This window comes from Gracilinanus agilis, unplaced genomic scaffold (genome assembly GCF_016433145.1).
Source record: "Gracilinanus agilis isolate LMUSP501 unplaced genomic scaffold, AgileGrace unplaced_scaffold25052, whole genome shotgun sequence".
NCBI lineage: Eukaryota > Metazoa > Chordata > Mammalia > Didelphimorphia > Didelphidae > Gracilinanus > Gracilinanus agilis.
This window is the reverse complement of record NW_025356972.1, coordinates 1-5,119: the sequence shown is the minus strand read 5'-3', so window position 1 is coordinate 5,119 and position 5,119 is coordinate 1. Positions and strand designations below refer to the sequence as shown.

At 38.3% G+C, this 5,119-nt stretch overlaps 1 pseudogene; it reads left to right on the top strand.

Annotated features, from left to right (window-relative positions):
• Positions 1–2,786: 2,786 nt before the first annotated feature.
• On the top strand, positions 2,787–3,634 carry LOC123254574 (annotated as a pseudogene).
• The last annotated feature ends 1,485 nt before the right edge of the window (positions 3,635–5,119 follow it).

The window sequence follows — 5,119 nt, the reverse complement described above, 5'->3', positions numbered from 1 at the left end:
GTATATATATATATACACACACACATATATATGTATGTGTGTATTTATGTTTATGTATATATTTATGTGTGTGTACACAAATATTCAGATCATCTTTAATGTTATATAATAAAATATGAGATATTTTATTAATAAACTAATACATTTAATAAAAGTGCTGGACTATGCTACAAACTGTCCTAAGTCTTAGTCAGGAAGAACACTGTAGAGTTCAAGAATGAAATCATCAGAAAGTTAGAGACAGCAGTATCCTTGATAACATCATCTGAGCGCTTTTCTAGTTTCATAGGGATGCCCAACTCTGTCAGAGGTGTTTTAGGGAAATAAGATAGATTTAAGTATAGAGAGAAAAGTTTTTGTTAAGCAGGATGAGCTGAACATTCCAGAGAACCTGGGACTGAGTCAGTTGGTTATCACTGAAGGAGCCTGTGTGTTTTGATCTCCCTGAAAAAGCATCATCAGGATATCATCATCTTTGTGGAAGAACAGACTAGAGCTTGGATTTGCAGCTTGGAGGGTGGACTTTCAATTTGTACCAGTTCACTGTTTTATCCCACTGGATCTATTGGATGATTATCAACTGAGACCCTGAGACACCAGAGAAACAACGCTGGAGGAGTCAGGGACCCAGGAGTGAGATTTTCCAAACCCCTATCCTGCTTGGTTGTTGTTGTTAGTTAAAGTTTTAGTTATAGTTAATTCCCTTGACCTATTATTTGTTATTAGTCACCCAGTCAGGGAAACCTGTTACCCACCTTCCTAAACCCTTTATCCTCAATAAACAGTTGTTATTGCTTCCTGTCTAATGTCCTCATTCCCTAACAAGAACCTTAGTTTAGGTAAACAAGTTATTATATTAATTCCCAGCAGGCTGGAGGTTGGTAACTTAGTTCAACTAATTTAACTGCCATTCCTCTGTCTAGGTGTTACCCACTTTCTCAAATCCTTGCTCATCTTTAAGGGCTGGGTTAGTGTATGGTAATTACCTTTAGATATATTTACTGGGGTTATTTTAATCAAGTTAACTAAGAGGTGGCAGTTAGAAACATACTTTTTCTTAGGTACTTCTTTCAGAGGTCAAAGAATCATAAAAATGGTAGTTTGCATATAAAACTTAAGCTCTGCAGAATGGAGCTAATGATTAGAATGACAATGCAGGAAGAAAATATTGTTTAAAAATAGGAAAATGTACAAAATATGCTTTTTAAGTTTTAGAGGGCTATCAGAATACCAACTATTTTTATTATTTTAAAATAATAACAATGGACTCCTTTCTTTAATCCTAATTAATAACGATAACATATCAGATCAAATAAAGTGCTAGAATAATACTATATATAAAAGGAATATGCACCTTTGGGGAAATCCAGGAACCTGGAGCATGGCAAAGGATGAGAGAAGGGGAAGCATGATGGTGAGCTTTTGGGTAAAGATAAAAGGAAGGAGAAACATACGTGATATTACAGGGCAGGATATTTATAGAACATCTGGCTTACTGGAAAAAACTGAGTTCCTGATGCAGATTAGCAAACTGACTCAGAGGCAGACTGTTGTGATGATGGATGGGGACTGACCTGCTTGATGTTTAGGTAGTTTCATGTTTCAGAAGGTATACGAAGCAACAAAAGGAACTACAATTTTGGGTCTGACTCTAATCATCTGATATAAAACTTATGATCCACAGTCATCATTAAGCAAACAACTTTTGTGTGCCATAGTGTCCTTTGGCAGTCTGGTGTACCACTTCTCAGAATAATTCTAAAAAATTAGAATTGTAGGAAATGCTGAATTTCAGTTAGAGGCTAATGAAAATAATTATCCTCCTATCTCAGTTTATTGCCTCCTTTAAATCTTTATATAGACCCCCCGTCTTAAAAATTCTTTGGGTTCAAGTTTATGCTTTCCTTGCTTTTACATGCTGGTGCTATCACATTGTTTCCTTTTTTTCTGAGCATAGAGTGGAGAAGAAAAAGTTAGAGGCTGCAAAGTTCCTTTCTTATTTACCATTCCGGTAAATAAGAGATAGTAGCCCTTTTGTGGAAGGGCTGGACAGTGAGTGCCTTTTCTTTCAGACCTTTCCAGTATTCTTGCATCTTATACCATTCCCTATAAACTGAAACACAAATTCTATGGAACTTAGATGACAAATGTCCCAGAGAACTGTGATAAACATAGACAACCCGGCCCCCACTCCCATTAGACCCTAGTCCTTCTGTCCCAGAAGGAAGATTTCCCCAAGAGACACCATACACAGCATGAACTCTATGAGACCAAGTCTCTCTTTCCTTTAGAAGAGGAATAACCTAGAGCAGTGATGGACAAACTACTACCCACCGGCCAGATGCTGCCCCCTGAAATGTTCTATCCCACTGGGTGACATTATTCCTAATCTGACAAATACAATGAGTAGGACACAATAAAATGAAACTTCGAAAGAGTTGCCTTAGACACAGCCTGAAAGATGAGCATTTCCTTTCCTTTGGCCCCCTCTCTAAAAAGTTTGCCCATCACTGCCCTAGAGCCATACTGGTGAACCTATGGCATATGTGCCAGAGGGGATACTCAGAGCACTCTCTGTGGGCACACACACCATCAGCCTAGCACAGAGTTCACTAGAATTTGTTGCTAGAAAGTCAGAGGGGTGTGGAGCAGGGCTGCCCCCCTAGTCCCCACACATGCCTGAGGACATTTCTCACATCACCCTACCCTCTAAAATGTTACCCCTTGGGAGAAGACCTTCAGCTTTGCCCTGGTGAAGTGAGAGTGGCTCCTCAGTCAGAGAAGAAATGTGTACCACACCAACTTACTGTGACTTAGGAAAGGCTGCCAAAGATGTCTTCAACAAAGGATATGGATTGGTATGGTTAAAACAGATCTTAGAACCAAGTCTTCCAGTGGAGTGGAATTTTCCACATCTGGACATTCATATACAGATACAGGGAAAGCTTCAGGTAACTTGGAAACAAAGTACAAGATCTGTGATTATGGGCTTACCTTCATTCAAAAATGGAACATAGACAACACCCTGGGGACAGAAATCAGCATGGAAAATAAATTGGCTGATGTTTGAAGCTGACTCTTGACACCATATTTGTACCAAACACAGGCAAGAAGAGTAGTAAATTAAAGGCCTCCTATAGATGAGACTTTTTCAGTCTTGGTGGAAATGTTGACATTGATTTCTCTGTACTGACCATCTATGGCTGGGCTGTATTGGTTTATGAAGGATGGCTTGCTGGCTATCAGATGAGTTTTGATACAGCCAAATTCAAACTATCTCAGAATAATTTTCCCTGGGTTATAAAGGTGCTGACTTCCAGCTGCATACACATGTGAATGATGGCACTGAATTTGGAGGGTCAATCTACCAAAAAGTTAGTGAGAAGATTAAAACTTCGATAAATCTTGCTTGGACAGGTGGCAGTCACAACAGCTGTTTTGGCATTGTTGTTAAATGTAAGCTGGATCACAAAACTTCTTTATCTGGTAAAGTGAATAATGCCAGCCTTATTGGACTTGGTTCTATTCAGACACTCTGAACTGGTGTAAAATTAACGCTGTCAACTTTAATTGATGGAAAAACTTCAATGCAGGAGGTCATAAAGTTGGGTTAGGATTTGAATTGGAAGCTTAATATAATTTTAAAGTAAAGTATCAGATCTATCCCTGGAAATAAAGAGAAATGAACCCACTCTGTTTTGGCCTTAATATTCTTCTGTGAAATTTCAACAATGTGAACTTTTTATTCATCCAAAGAATTGTTGTAGCACCACCATGCTGAAGTCTAGAGGTTTTTGAGTCTATTGTAAGAGAGAGATACTTGAAGGAATGCATGGAAGTTGTAATGTTTGTGCCACATTTCAGTTCATTCTTTTAGTGTTATTTAAATTTGTTCTTCAACTACAGTGTAGTGTCATGTTATAAAGGAAATGATCTGATCCTCCAGTTTGTACATCACGTTCTGCATGTCCTACACCACTTTTTTATGACCTTTTACCAAATTGGTCTCTGTGCTATAGTGAAAGCATTGGTTTTGCATCAAAGTAAAATAAATTCATTACATTTGGAATATTAAAAAATGTTTCCCCTTCACTGCCCTATAGATACTATGCCTTTAAAATCAAGATAATCTTTATTAAGCCAGGACTTACATATACACATGGAGCAAATCAGCCTATTGCCAAGGAGCTCAGCTTAAAAGTGGCAAAGAACAGATTCAATAATTTTCTAGTAAAAGAAATTGAAAGAAAGGGTTGGAAAGGGCTATTACAGGTAGGGCTTGTCATGGAATGGTCAGAGAGTTCCCAGAAAAGTTCTTGACCAATTCATAGGAACAAGAGGGAACAAAGACTTTTTGGTACATTCTTTTGGCACAAGGCAGCAAGATAAGCCACTATGAAGTAACTCAGTGTCAAGGTTTCAGCAATACAATGACCTACTGAGTCTTATGGCCAGGTGTCTTATAGATAAGGCCCCAGGTTAAAAGAGAGAGATAGTCTACTCAGCAGAATGTGAGCCCTCAAGTTAACTATGTATCCTATCCCAAGTTTTCACAGTTACTTCAACTACATTTATTCTCCCAACGATTGTCTTCTCCAAGTTACTCTGGGTCCTAAGTTATTGGAGTCAGTCTCACACAGTTTCATCATTTACATAGTTAAAGCAAATTAGGATAATTAATGCATTCATTTTCTCAACCCTCTCCCCACATACCCTTTGATCCAGTGATGCTGGTCTCATTGCTGTTCCTTGAACAAGAAATCCATTTCCCAACTCTGGGCATTCTTACTGGTTGTCCCTTCCAGTACCTGTAATGTTCTTCCTTGCCATCTCTACCATTTGGCTCCCCTGACTTTTTTATTCAGTTAAGATTCCTCTTTTTATAGGAAACCTTTCTTGTTTCTTTTGAATGTCTTACTTCTCTTGGTTATTTCCAATTTGTCTTGAATATAGCTTGTTTGTTTATAGTTATTTGCATGTGGTCTTCCCCCTTAGATTGTAAGCTCCTTGAGAATAAGCACTGCTTTTTGCCTTTCCTTAAATCCCTAACTTAGCACAGTGCCTGGCCTGGAGTAGGTACTTAAAAATGTTTATTGACTGACTGACTATTGGCTCAGGA